At 36.7% G+C, this 14607-nt stretch overlaps 1 non-coding gene across 1 annotated transcript; it reads right to left on the bottom strand.

The window, feature by feature from the left end:
* Positions 1-12628: 12628 nt before the first annotated feature.
* Positions 12629-12702, bottom strand: Trnav-cac (transfer RNA valine (anticodon CAC)). The gene has a single exon. It is a non-coding gene; the product is annotated as a tRNA-Val (tRNA).
* Positions 12703-14607: the final 1905 nt, after the last annotated feature.

The following is a 14607-nucleotide window of genomic DNA, read 5'->3' as shown; positions in this document are numbered from 1 at the left end:
AAATTTGAACTTCACTGTAAAATGGTAATGTGACACAAAAGCCCATCTGTGCATTATATGAGATTATTGAATAGAATCAGGCTTTGGAACCAGACAGTCCTGGCTTATATTATTCCCTTACTAAAACATCAGTTTCCCAAGGGCATGGATTTTATCTTCTATGTTCAATGCTATACATCAGTGATATAGACATGCCTGTCACATAGTAGGAGATAAATTTAATACTGGTTGGATTTATTAAACAGTGGGTAAATAAATGAAAAAATAACATTCTAGATTTAAAACTCACTATCTTCATGTTTCTATCATCGGTGCTTTTCTGAGCCTATTTCATCAAGTGTAAAAGTTGAAGAGTATGTACTTCATGAGGATGTAAACTAGATACTCTCCACTGTGTGGGCATTGCAGTGACACATGTAACATATCCAGGCCTGAATTTTAGCCATTTGTGTAGCTGTTATCATTCACTAAATTGGAAGACTCAGACTCTAAAGGTAAAAAGAAACCCCCAGAGTTATCTGAACCAGTCCCTGCCTTTGGGCAGTGACTATACATGTGATGATTTAGCTGATCACTTTTTAGTGCTCCAGAGAAAGAGATTCCACATCTCTTTCCAGCATTTGATCCAAACATTTATCCTCTAAATAATTTGCTCACATCTTCCTGAAATCTTCCCTCTTTTTACATTTCAACAAGGAGAAAGTAGTCATCAATATTAAATGCTGCAAAAGTCATGTAGGAATGTCCACTGAATTAGGCAACATAGAGGTAATGTTTAATGTCTTTATCCAGGCCAATTTTTTTTAGTGAAATTGATTGGGCATAAGCAAAAACAAAGAAAACTTTTAGGAGCTAATATTTATTTGGGGCTTACTATGTTGTAGGCACTCAGCTAAGTGCTTTATGTGGATTATCTTATTAAACATTCACCACAACCTTATAAGATAAACAAGACTATTAAAATGCCCAATTTACAGGGGAGAAAACCAACAAATAAAAAGGTTAAACTTATCAAATTGACACAAAGTCAGTGTGGTAGAGTCAGGATTCTGAACTCAATATGTCTTCAGAGTCATCTTGCTTGATCACTATGCTAGAATGCCTCTATACTGTTAATGTTTTCATGTATGTGGGGGAGCATCAGGAAAGAATATTTGTTGAGCCTCACCTCTATTCTAGGCACAGAGGAGCTTGCTCAGCCAAAGTTATACAGCTATAAATGATGGAGCTAGGCTTTGACTTTTGACTCCAAAGCATTTTTTGTCATATCTCTAAGTCCAAATTAGACCAAGTGGATAAATGGGAAGTTTTATTTTTACTTATTTCAAATTGCACCTTTTCTAGGCTCTTCTATATGCTGCTGGGAGATCCATTTTACACACTTGTTGCTTATTTGCATGCTTGTCATATCTTTATACCACCTTCCCAGTCTAACACAACTAGACTGCCATTGTGTAAATGCACATACTTTTACTGGTTTGTTGTTTAGCTTTGTACCTTCTGTGAAAAAAGAGTTTGGTGGAACTAATGAATAGTTGGAGCAAGATTACAGGAAGATTGTTGCACTTATTTAATAACACATTTTTTCCTAAGTGCCACAGCAGTACTCATTTGCATACTAACAAATAAATGTGCTAATTATAAATCAGGCAGGATCAGGTCTGGTGGGACCTCTGCTAGGCAACACTTAGCCATTTCATATGTACAGAATGTACTGAAAATAATAAAGTGGCATATTATTATGTACACGTAATCTAGGCTTTTCATTAATGCAGATTGTATTAGCAAAGTTTGACAGCCCACGTTCCTGACTTGACCTTCAAGGCATCATATCAACTAACTCCATTTAACTGATTGTTCTCCTCTACTCTCCCCAAGCTGGCACTATCTTTCACAACCAAGCATATACCTATCTTCAGTCCTTTAACCACTATGTTCAATTCACTAAGTTGTCACAATACTTTTGTAGTGTACCGGGGAAATAAATGTTTGTGGGTGTTGTGGTCCCCCGCCTATGAAACTTACCCAGATGTTCTGTGGCTATTTCCAAAGCTATTCCAGAAAGAAACAGTTCAAATTTATCCAGTTGAAAAAAACAGTTGGTGACTTTTTCAGCTACAAAGTGAAACTTTCCTCCTCCTAATCTAAAAAAATAAGACAGAAAAGAGGACTGGAGCAGGACTTAAAACCTCAAGTTTGTGTTGTCTCTGCTTCTGGATTTGGAAAAAGGATCACCCTAGGGCTCAGGACACAATCCTCAAGGCTCCTTATTAGAAACTACTCTCAACTCCATTCTCTATGGACCAAGTCCTCCCTACTAGGTTTATATTGTATTCACTGATTTTCTGGGATGTATAAAATTATATATAATCAAGTATAAAAGCAAACTTTATGTTTCTGTTGTGTTTTTATTCTGGCTAGAAAACTAAAATATCAATTTTCAGATAAAAAATTCACCTTCCTTCATATGTAACAGGTGTGTATTGCATTTCCATGTAATCCAATGGCCAACCAATTCAGGTGATATTTGAAGAGCTTTAATAATAAAAGTAATAGTAGAGTTATTATTATTTGTCAGGCACTGTTTGAAGCTCCTCTTCTGTATTAACTCCTTAAATTTATTTTCATAATCAAATTGTCAGGTAGGTAAGTTTCTGATTGTTTTTGCATAGATGAGGGAACGGAGGACAGAATATTTGAGTGATTTAATCAGTGCCACACAACCTAGTGGTAGTAGAGCCAAGTTCATACCAAAATACTTTTGCTTTAGATGTCACATTCTTAACCACTGCATTACATTCTCTTTTAGAAATTATAAGGAGCAGTAGAAAAAAATGACATGCAGAGATCTTGACCAGAAATTGTCTTCTCAAATTTCTATTACTCTCACTTCCCACCAATCTCAGCAAATGTCCTCACCACCTATTTGCTTCTACCTCCCAACGCCTACCACTAAACCCAGAGATAACTCTAGTTCCAAACTTAGAGACTATAGACATGTTAACTACTCTTTTTCCTTCAGGTTATTATGGAGGGATAGATATCTTTCCTTCTATTACTGGACAGTCATTCCACCCATATTCTGGATCACATCCCTGTTTGCCTTTGCAAGAGACTGATGCCATCTGTTAATTTCTTGCTTGCCTGTATCTTCAACCAATCCTTCTCTACTGACTTCTTTTGATTTTCAAATATGTTCTAGTCTTTCCAAGGTTAAACAGACAAAACAATCCCCCCTGGATCCTTTAGCTTAGTTGAAGGATCGGTTTCTAAACAATCTCACTCCTACCATTAAACACAAATTTCTTGAATAATCTACATTTCTGTCTCCATTTCTTCACCTCAACCCACTCCAATCTGTCTTCTGCCCCACACAACTCTACTGAAATAGCTTTGATAAGGTCACAATGACACTCTTATTGCTAAATACACTCTTCTTGGCAACTCCACTGCATTCACCTCAGATGATCACCCTTCTTAATGTACTCTCCACCCTTGAGTTTGAAGAACCCCCACTCTCCTGGGTTTCCTTCTATCTCTCTGACCATTCTTTCTGAATCTCTTTTTATGGATCGTCCACATAACATTTAAATATTTGTTGTGATGTTACAGAGCTTTCTTTGCCTACTCAACTCTCTCCCTAGAATAAAATTATGTACTTTCATGACTTCAATTACTATCTTTATGCTGTAGGTTCTCAGTCTCCTATCTCTAGTTTAGCTCGCTCTTCTGAGCTTTAAACCATCACACCTAAATTATTATTTATTCTCTCCACTTGTATATCTCCTAAATTCCTCATCAAAAACCAAATTCATTTTCTATCAACCCTACCACCTTAAACCAACCTTGATCCTCCTACATTTCCCCTTACCTGAATAAATTGAAAACTGAAAAACACTATCAGTTTTTGTCATTTTTAACATCCCCCATCTCTCTTTCTTAAGATCCTGTTATTTAAGTCCTATAAGTTCTCCATCTTTAATGTCTCTCCAATAGATCTACCTCTATCATGCAATTCTAACCCATCATCATGGCTCTCTATGTACTTTTGTTCCCTCCAAACAGTCCCCCATACTAATACTTTCCAATGAATTCTTGATCCTCTTAGTTTAAGGTTCAAAATTACTATCATGTCCTATAATGCCTGAACTTGTGAGTTCTTGTGTTGTGCCACCATTCCCTTCTTTCAGCTCTATCTGAAGCTCCAAGTTGCTTCTTGCCTCATTCCCTCACCCCATGCCTGTATTCTCTGAAGGCAATCATCTCCTCATCCTTTTAACTCATGTTCTGATTTCAGATCTCAATTTAAATGCTCCTTCTTCAAATGGGTCTTCTATCACCTCTAAAATTTAGGTTAGATCTTTTATAGTGGCATCTTATAGCCACCTACACATTTCTTATGAAAAAATTTATTGCAACTACTTATCTTTACTATTATCCTATAAATTCTATGAGGACAGGAACCATGTCTGTCTTCTACTATATTCTGAATGATTATAACAGTGCCTGAATAGTATTCAGTAATTTGATAGCAATTTAATTAGCAGTAGAATAAAAAGTATATACAGAAGAATTAATTTGGGGTGACAGTAAGGATCATATAAAATTGTTTTTGTGTGTGTGTGTGTGTGGTGCTGGGGATGGAACTCAAAGCCTTGTGCATGGTGGGCAAGTGCTCTACCACTGAGCTATACTGTCAGCCCAAAGAGAAAGCTACTTTCTGACTGAATTTTCAAGAATGAAAAGAGGTAGGAGGCATTTGAAACACCATTTTTAAAGATACAGAGGTAGAAAGTTTGAGGCCTTAAAGTACAGGTTTTGTGCAGAAAGTTAGAGTTGTCCACTATGGCTATACCACAGGAGGGAGTGGTGGAAGGTGAAACTAGCAATGTGGCTTGGGCACAATGTGAAGGTGTTTGTGAGTATCATCTGATTAATGATGTTTGGCAACATCCAAGAAAAACAACAAGTGTGATTTTGTTTTATGAAAAATTCAGAGTTTTGTGCAGACTAATGGGTACCAGAAATACAAACATCAGAAATACAAAGCAAAAAAGCTATAAATAATTGCTTTTTTTCTCTTTTTTTTGTTCCACTTCTCTGTTCCGAGCTCCTTAGAGACCTTACTCCCTATTTCTAGTGACCAGAGAGCATGTCTTGAACCTGTGTGACTTTCTTAGGCACCAGAGAAATGATTGAGTACAAAGACAGAGGAATGAGAAGTCATGTCTGGCACTTGCAGACCTGTCACCACAATTCCCAAGGCCAGTAGAAAAATGGTGTCTCTTTATGCTCCTTTTGTGTTCTTTTTTCAGTTTGGTAAATCACATAACAACTTTCATTGGATTTGCCATTTCTTCAGGAGTCTTGGACTTTACTAGAGGAGATTTGTAAGTCTTCAGGCAATTGGTATTCAGTATTGTAATGTCTGATTTTTTTAAAGAGGCATATTTGGAAACAGAGGACACTGACACTGACCTTTTCTCTGAGTGGCTGCCTTTGCATACGTCATAGCAAATGCATTTAGGAATTGCTCATTCGTGAGGGCTGTTCAGGGGCAGGGGAAGGAAAGTGTCTTGGGAATTGACAAGCAGCAAAGCAATGCAGAAAGGAACAGGGACATTCAGACATGATGAATAGGGTCATTTTTGCTTTGAAATGATTGTTGTTTCCTCATTTGGGGAATGGATCCATATATGCTTAAGTTCTTGGTTGAATATGTATCTGTTTTGATGCAAAGGATCATAAACATGCACATGGTTTTAGTCTCATTTCTGTTCTCAACTACCTGACTGACCTTTGGAAAGTCCTCTCTCTGGGTATTAGTTTCATCCTCTGTAAAATGAGGAGGTTAGACTAAATTATCTCTATACTCCCTTCCCTCTCTGACATTTGACAATTCTATGATTTCTAATTGGGTACATTTATGCATGTTGTGATGGAAGCATGAGAGTATATGACTCGAAGGTGGGTAGTAGAAATAGTACAATTTATTTTCAGCTAACACAGTGGTTTTGTGTATGTGTTTTGATGTATAATTCATGAAGTTTCCCAATTTCCAGCATAGAGTTCGTGACAATAAAATTACATTCTGCCTAATTGGTTCACTTATCTTGTGTGTGAGAGTAGGGGGTTTATTATGGAAGAGTGTGTTATCTAAGATGGGTCACCTGGAGATGGTGGTAGGGGCAGGCTTCTGTTTGAGAGGAGAAAATGGGAGAATGGAGAGGAAGGGGAGAAAACAGCTTTAAGCAATATGCTTGATATAAGTTTTTGAAAAACACTAAGCACAGTTATGAGCTTGTCAACTACATTGAAGTCAGTCTCTGTTTATTGAACCTCTCTGAAGTAGGCCTCCAGGCTATCTATTTGTTCATTTCTTCATTAATAGAGGAAGGAGTAGTGTTGAAACTTTTCTTCAGGTTTGGGGGAAAGGAAGTGATGCAAGAAAAGCATCCCATAGGTCTCCTTTCTTCTTCCCAAATTCCACCCAGCTGGCAGAGGAGACCCAAGTATCCAATGACTTACTTTTCCTTCTTCCTGTTCCACAAACATCTTTAAGAGCAACAGGACACAAAGAGACCGAGGGCTAGATTACTAATAGCATCGCTGCCCCATCTTATCCCAGGCATCAAGTTTTTTTTGTTTATGATCCCCTATAGAACCGTTCCCATATTTATATATCTTTGAGAAGAATCATATTTTCTTTCATTCTCAGGTACTCCCTAATGATCAGCATGCTATCTTTTATGCATGAACCATATTTTGTCAATCTTTAGTTCCATGCTTCCCCACAACTTCAGAATATTGTTTCAATAAAAAGGGATGCAAGAAAATAAAATTTAGAACACATAAGCACCAGCATTGGAAACAGCTACATGGAACACATGTTACTTAGGTAAAGCAAATACATGCACGTGGAAAACTTCAGATCTTCAAATTGTGCTTTTACAACTGAATAAAAACAAATAATAGAATGAAAAGTGGAACAGCTAATCAGTCAGAGTTTGGAGGGTGTTTGTCATAAAAGGCTTCCTGGAAGTCTTGGGAACGTGATAGTTTCCACACCCATAATTGCTTCATAATCAGGCCATCCCAGGGGTCCGTTTGTAGTCAATGTTTCAATCTCAGAAATAATTTGTTATTTTCATTTGTGGTATGGAATAATTAGTCTGTTAAGTAATATTTATTGTCATGTGAGTCTTAGGGAGCATGTTGTCCTTAAAGACAGCTGGCAGGGGAACAAGGTGCTTGCAAGCTTCTAATTGGCTTGGGAAAGGATGAGATTCTGCCACCTGAAGTGCCAAGGGAACAAGTACAGAGTGTACTTCTTTCTAATGAGATTTGGTGGTTTGTGGAGAAAGGGGGGGGGTCTTCCTGATTTTCAGTTACTTGCATAGAGTGTCCAGAAAGTCAGAATTGGGAGTACAGAGTGAGGGTCAGAGTGACCCAGCATTTTATCAACCCTTAAATTTCTGTTGAATTCCCTCAGAAACAACCTGAGGCTTGGGTCTATTGGGACAATAGACACCTCCTCAGAGGGAAAAGCTTTCTGCTGAGAGACAAGAGCTACATGTCCTAAATCTGGCTTGAAATTTTATTTTCAGTAAGACTTTGAACCTATTATTTCCCTGATATGGGCATTAAATTTCTTATCTGTTAAACACAAAGAACTTCCTTCCCTAGTTATGCAACCCACCAGATGATATTAGAATATGTCAATCTTTATATTGATCATATAACAGTTTGGAAAGGTAGTAATATGGAGATAGAAGTGCTGTGAGTTGGAAAATTGAAAATGTCATACTGTGTCAGATAGACAAATCTGGAAGAGAATGTGATTATGGACTCTATCCAGTAAACTGAATTCCCTAATAGCCCTTCCTGCCACTTTCCCTCTTTCTCTTTTGTTATGGTTAGATGTAAGGTGTCCCTGTGAAGCTCATGTGTGAGACAGTGCAAGATGGTTTAGAGGTGTAATGATTGGGTTATGAGAGCCTTAACCCAATCAGTGCATTAATCCCCTGATGGGATTGACTGAGTGGTCACTGTACGTAGGTAGGTTGTGGCTGGAGGAAGTAGGCATTGAGAGTGTGCCTAGTGTGTATATTTTGTATCTGGAAAGTGGAGCCTATCTCTGCTTCCTGATCATGTTCTGAGCCACTTTCTCCCACCACATTCTTCTGCCATGATGTTGTGCTTCATCTCAGGCCTGAGGAATGAATGCAGTCATCTACTGACTGAGAACCCTAAAACCATGATCCCCCAAATACACTTTTTCCTCCTCTAAAATTTTTCTCATCAACTCTTTTAGTCACAGCACGGAAAAAGCCAACTAAAACACTCTTTGTTCATTGCTGCTGTGTGACTTAATTGTATTACCACTTTATACATTGAAGGCCTATCCCCTCATATGATAGTATTCTGGAGACGATATTTTGTATGGAGATTAAGTCTCCATGAGGTCATGAAGGTGAGGTTCTCATGATGGAATTAATATCCTTATAAAAAGAGATACCAGGCAGCTAGTTCTTCTCCCCTGCCCCGAAATCAAGTCAGGACACAATGAGAAGGCTGCCTTCTACAAGCTAGAAAGTGCGCCTTCACCAGAAACCAACCATATTAGAGACCTGATCTTGCACTTTCAGCCTCCAGAGCCATGAGAAAGTTTTGTTACTGAAGATGCAATAGACCAAGATGATTACTATTTCTTAAACCAAGGCTGTCACATGGCTTGTAAGGAAAGGAAACCCAATATCACCAATCCAAGTTTATGTTCTTGAGAATTGAAAAGAGTGTATTTTAAGGGTTTTTTTTTTTTTTTCAGGACAATTCACCTTTTTTATTTTATATAAAGTGAAGAACTGGCCTTGATTATCCAGCTCTGTTATCAACTCACCCCGTCTTGCAGACACACACACATACACACATACACACACACGTAACACTCTATTTGTGTATTTGTCACTAATCTTCACTCATAGAGATATTGGAAGACATACAACAAATTCAAAACTATTGGCTCCTTTTTGGGTATGAGTATAATTAGCTCATTTAACGGATTCTTCTTTGTGGGATATCTTCTGAATTCCATAACATATGGTCACTATATCACCACATGTGTCATGAAATTCTATATTCTGTTACTGTGTTCCTTAAGAACTCTTGGGAGGTAAAAATTAATTAAGCCACTATTAATTCATCACCTACGGCATGTAAGATGCTGTTCTGAATGCTGAGGTACAACAATGAATAAAAAAGATTGTTTTTTTTTTGTTCTTACAATGCTTGCAATATAGTGGGGGATAACAGACAATAAATATATAGGCAAATGAATTTAATAACATACTTTCAGTTGGTCATAAGTGCTATGAATAAAATATACAAAAGAATTGCTCTGTCAGTCACTACTTTAAATTAGCTTTTTATCTAAATGTACTGGGTATATACATAGTACATAAAGAAGATCAGTGTGTTTAAAAGTAGTTAAAAAGATAGTGAAAGCAAAAGATAATCAAAGATAATGTTATGAGGAGTCCAGAAGGCTATGATGAGGAGTTTGGATTTAATTCTGTGGCAATATAAAGCCCTTTAGGAGATTAATTATGTCCTATTGTCCTATATATAGTTTGAAAACTTGGGACTTCTTAATTGGTAAGAAGGGGAGAGAAAGGGTCTAATTAACACTTTACAAAGAAGCTTCTGGCTGCTTTCTGGAAAATGGAATATAGAGGGCGACAGTGAAAGTAGCAATCCCTATTTGTAGATTATTATAGTACTGTATTGTAGAATGCTACAACGAAGATGATAGTGGGTTGAGCTAAGACAGTACAGTGAAGGTAGAGAAAAGTCTTTGAATACTGGATGTCCTTTTAGGGTAGAGTAGGGAGATTTGATGCTTTGGATATAGTAGTGGTATACTTTGCCCTGTAATTATTGTCATCTCTGTGGTCCTTGCTCACCTTGGCCTTTCTGCTCAACTTACAGCATTCAAATATAATTATTTCTTGGTTTCCAGTTTATAATTTTACAATTTCAACACAGTGTGCCATAGTGTGGGAAATTTCGCCAAGTATTCATTTGTACCTTCTAATCTGGAAACAATTTCTTCAGTTCTGGGAGTTTCCCTTTAATGATTTCTATGATTTCCTCCCCTCCATTTTCTCTCTTCTTTTTCCAGAAAATTTGGAATTCCTAAGTTGCACTTCCTGGTTTCATCCTCTATTTTAAGAAACACCTTTTTATTTCTTTAGTTTTTGTAAGAATGCCACAACTTCATTTCTAGTACTTCTATTGAAATTTTATTTCTTCTATCACTTAAAATCCCTGAGAGCTCTTTAATTTATTGTTCATTTAAAATAGTATACTGATCTTTTAATGACTATAATACCTTCTTTTATAATTCTGAAACATTTAATGATTAGCTGCAATCTCTTTTGTGGGGTTATTTTTTTTTCTTGTTTATTTTGATTTCGTTCTGTATTAGTCAGGATTCTCTAGAGGAACAGAACCAACAGGAGGTATAATTATAAAAAGGGGATTTATTAGATTGGCATACACAACCAGAAACTGGATAGTCCACAGTGGCCGTCTGCAGGCTGGAGAGCTGGAGGAACCAGTAGCTGCGCAGTCCAAGAGGCTGAAGCCTCAGAACAAGAGGGGTCAAAGATGCCACTCAAGTTCAAGACTGAAGGTTTCTGGAAACTTCCTGGAAAATCACTGGCAGAGTCTGCTTTGGAAGAGTGAGGAAATGAGAATCTGGTGTACTCAGGCTTAATTAAGAGCCTATTCAAGGGCTGGGGATGTAGTTCAGTGGTAGAATGTTTGCCTAGCATGCATGAGGTCCTGGGCTTGATCCTCAGCACCACAATAAACAAACAAACAACTAAGTAAAATAAAAAGAACACATTCAAGAAAAATTGAGCTTGCATCTGTGGCTGCTTTCTTGTTCTTCCAATTTTTATCTCATCCAAGCCTCCAGCCTATTGGATGGTGCTGTCCAGGCTGATGGAGGGTCTCCACTTCAGTTCCCTATCCCACATGCCAATCATTCCTAGACACACCCTCTTTAACACACCCAGAAGCCTCTTCATCTTGGCATCTCTTAATTCAATCAAATTGACAGTTCAAATTAACCATTAAACTTCCTTTTATGACAGAATTGTTTTAATCACATGTCTTGGGATCCTTGGCTATTTGGTTATATTTAAATGGGACACAAAAAGACTGATTAATTGTTTTTGTCAAGGTGAGCCTCACTGTTGGATGATTTAGTGAACTCCTAATTATTTTGAAATAATTTTCTATAAGTCTTATCAGGTTCTCTCAGAAAACCATTTCTCAGTCTTCCAAGTGGGGATTATAATCTGTGTGTGTGTGTGTGTGTGTGTGTGTATGTTTGTGTGTGTGTGTCCCATTTCCTCCATTTATCCATTGATGGGCATTTAGACTATTTCCATATATTAATTACTGTTAATTATTGTACAATGAACAAGGGCATACAGGTACCTCTTTGACATACTGATATCATTTCTTTTGGATATATACACAGTGGTTGGATTGCTGGATCATATGGTAATTCTGTCTCTAATTTTTTTGAGGAAACTCCAAGCTGTTTTCTATAATGGTTACACTAATTTACATTCCCTCCAACCATGTGCAAAGTTTTCTTTTCTCCATATCTTAACAGGTACTTTTTACTTTTAGGCCTTTTTGGTAGTATCCATTACTTAGTGGAGTGAGGTGATATCTCGTTTTGGGTTTTATTTGCATTTCCCTGATGATTGGTTATGTTGACCATTTTTCATATCCTTGTTGGTCATTCCTATTTTGTATTTTGAGAAATGTCTCTTTAGGTGTGTTGCCCATTTTAAAGTTGTTTTATTGAGCTGGGTGCAGTGGTGGATGCCCGTAATTCTAGTGACTCAGGAGGCTGAGACAGGAGGATTGCAAGTTCCATTGTAAGTTTGAGGTCAGCCTCAGCAATTTAGTGAGACTCTATCTCAAGTAAAAAATTTAAAAAAGCTACGGTATGTAGGTCAGTGGTAAAGCATCCCTGGGTTAAATTCCCAGAATAGAGAGATAAATAAATAAATAAATAGTAAATTTTAAAAATCGATTTATTGAGTTTTTCTGCAATTGAGTTCTGGGAGGGGAGATCCTTACATATTCTGTTTTTCTTTTTTTTAAAAATTTAGTCATTGATGGACCTTTATTTAATTTATTTATTTATATGTGGTACTGAGAATTGAACCCAGGGCCTCTCAGGTGCCAGGCAAATGCTCTACAACAGAGCCACAACTCCAGCCCTTTAAGTTTTTAATTTATTTGTTCTAAACAGTTATACATGATAGCAGAGTGCTCTTTGATTCACTGTATACAAATGGAGCACAATTTTTCACTTCTCTGTTTGTATTCCTCACATATTCTTTCTTTTAAAGAGAGAGAGAGAGAGAGAGAATTTTAATATTTATTTTTTTAGTTTTCGGCGGACACAACATCTTTGTTTGTATGTGGTGCTGGGGATCAAACCCAGGCCGTACGCATGCCAGGCGAGCGTGCTACCGCTCGAGCCACATCCCCAGCCCATAAAATTTGTAACTGAACATCTTTTTTCCTTTTTTTGTTTTTGTGGTACTGGGGATTGAACCCAGGGCCTTGTGCATGTGAGGCAAGCACTCTACCAACTGAGCTATATCCCCAGCCCTCCTCACATATTCTTAATATTAATCCTTCATCAGTTATATGCATTGCAAATTTTTCCTCCCATTCTGTAGGTTGTCTGCTCATTCTGTTTATGGTTTCCTTTGTAGAACAGAAAATTTTCAGTTTGATATAACCCCATTTATCCATCTTTGCTTGGCTTTTGTTTCCTATGAATTGTAGGTCTTTTCCAAATCAATCCTTGCCCATTCCAATTCCTGAAGCATTTCCTCTATGTTTTCTTCCGTAGTTCCATACTTTCAGGTCTTACATTTAATTCCTTATTCCATTTTGAGTTGACTTTTATAACTGGTGAGAAATAAAAGCCTAGGTTAATTATTCTATTTTTGTATATACGATTTTCCCAACACCACTTATTGAAAAGACTGTCCTTTCTCAACTGCAAGTTCTTAGCACTTTCATCAAAAATTAGTTGACTGTAGATGTTTGGGCTTATTCTTATACTCAATATTCTGTTCCATTGACAATACCATGCTGTTTTGATGACTGAAGCTTTGCTCTCTGTTTTGAAGTCAGATTGTGTAATGCTTCCTGCTTTCTTGTATTTGCTCAAGATGATTTTGTCTATTCAAGGGTTTTCATGGTTCCATACTAATTTTAATATTGCTTTTCCTATTTCTATGAAGAAATTCATTGGTATTTTGATAAGAATTACATTAATCTGTAGATCAGTTTGGGTAGTACGGTCATTTTTAACAATATTGATTCTTCCAATCCATGAACACATGGTGTCTTTCCATTTTCTTTTTGCATACACTTAGCTTTTATCCATGTTTATATTTTTAATTATAAAGGTATTTCACCTCTTTGGTTAAATTTCTAGATATTTTATATATTTATTTAGCTTTTGGAAGTGGGATTGCATTCATGTTATTATATTATCTGTCTCTGTCCACTAATATATATGCATATGAGAATAGGAACTTTATCTCTGTTGTTCACTCTGCATTCTTAGTGTCAAATATAATAGACATTTTGTAAATAGTTGTTGAATAAGTAATTTTCTTGTGTATTTTAGCATATGAGAAAATTAGATTTGTAGTCATAACATCTGAAAGTGTTTATGGGACAAAATAAAATAGGCATATAATAAATTAGACAAATAAAAATGGAATAATTAATGACTCAGGGGAAATGTGTACAAGATAATATACATAAAAGAACATAGACCTTAATTTTTTAAATTCATATTTAAAGTTTTATTTAAAAACAGCTGGCTGGAGCTGGGGTTGTAGCTCAGTGGCAGAGCAATTGCCTAGCATATGTGAGGCACTGGGTTCAATCCTCAGCACCAAATAAAAATAAATGAACAAAATAAAAGTCCATTGACAACTAAAAAAATTTTTTTAAAAACCCAGCTGCCTATACTTAATTGATTTGAATGGACTAAGAACAGCTATATGGAAATCAGTTAATAGGTAGTCCAGGTGAGAAAAAATTATGACCTGTTAGAGTAGAAAGAGTTGATCATGTCTTTAGTCCATTTCTCCTGCTATAACAGAATATCAGAGACTGAGAAAATTAAGTAGTAATGGTTTATTTGATCGTGTTTCTGGGGGCTGGGAAGTTTAAGATTGAGGGGATACATCTGATAACAAATTCTTATTGTAACATTACATGGTGGAAGAACAAATGAGCATGTTTGCAAGAGAAAAATAGGGTGGAACTTGTCTTTTTATCAGGAACCCACTCCCATGATAACAGTATTAATTCATTCATGAGGGCAGAGCCCTGTTGACCTAATCATGACTTAAAAGTTCCACCTCCTAATACTGGTACCATGGAAGTTAAAACCAGCATGAGTTTTGGAGGGGACATTCAAATCATAGCAGACCAGAATCAAGGGGAATTTAGAAGGTAGAGTTAGGTGGACTTGATAACGTT

This window comes from Marmota flaviventris, chromosome X, assembly GCF_047511675.1.
Source record: "Marmota flaviventris isolate mMarFla1 chromosome X, mMarFla1.hap1, whole genome shotgun sequence".
In the NCBI taxonomy this organism is placed as follows: Eukaryota; Metazoa; Chordata; class Mammalia; order Rodentia; family Sciuridae; genus Marmota; species Marmota flaviventris.
Note: the sequence above shows the minus strand (reverse complement) of the source record. Positions and strands in the feature narration are given on the sequence as shown.